The sequence below is a fragment of the Octopus bimaculoides genome, chromosome 15 (assembly GCF_001194135.2).
Source record: "Octopus bimaculoides isolate UCB-OBI-ISO-001 chromosome 15, ASM119413v2, whole genome shotgun sequence".
Taxonomy (NCBI): Eukaryota; Metazoa; Mollusca; class Cephalopoda; order Octopoda; family Octopodidae; genus Octopus; species Octopus bimaculoides.
Genome location: NC_068995.1, coordinates 18,722,311 through 18,723,169, shown reverse-complemented (window position 1 = coordinate 18,723,169; position 859 = coordinate 18,722,311).

Below are 859 nucleotides of genomic sequence, written 5' to 3'. Positions count from 1 at the left end.
TGTGTGTGTGTGTGTGTGTGTGTGTGTGTATGCGTGTGCGTGCGTGTGTGTGTGTGTATAGATGTACAGATGTGTGTATGCAAATAATGTGTGTGTAAGTATGCTTATTCATTCATAGATAGATATACCCGATATGCGCACGCAAACACACGCGTGTGCGTACGCACACATAAGTATATAATCAAAGAAATATAAAACGTTGACAGCTATATAAGAGTGAGAAATTATTCTACGGATATGCGGATGAAAAATTGTCGGTTGATATTCGAGATGTATTTCATTTTTGTCTCTTATTACCACGTTTTGCAGTGTTTTGCAGTGTTTTGCAAACGTGACTGCCTGCAAGGCAAATGACTAATTAGAGTAAGAAGGAGAGATACGTGCTGAAGCAGTTATTCGCCCGTGCTGTGTATACGATAAGCAATTTCACTTTAAATACAGCGAGTGCTCTCAACGTGTGCAATTCAAATTTTTTCTATTAATTTAATGGTTCCGTATGTGCTGAAGTACACTTAGCTGCTTCTACATACAAAGAAATATATTAACCGTCAACAGCAGAGATATTGCGGCTAGAAATATGTCAAACCATCTTTTTTTTAAATGAAATGCTCCTGATGTCAGGACATACCATTACAAAATGCCATACACACATACTCACACGCATACACACACACACACGCTTACATACGCTCACACACACTCACACACGCACAGGTATTCATTTATATGTGTATATATATATATGTATATATACATATATATATATATTTATATATGCACTTTCATATATCCATTATATAAAGTCACATACACACGTGTTTGTGTATATATATATATATATATATATATATATATATAT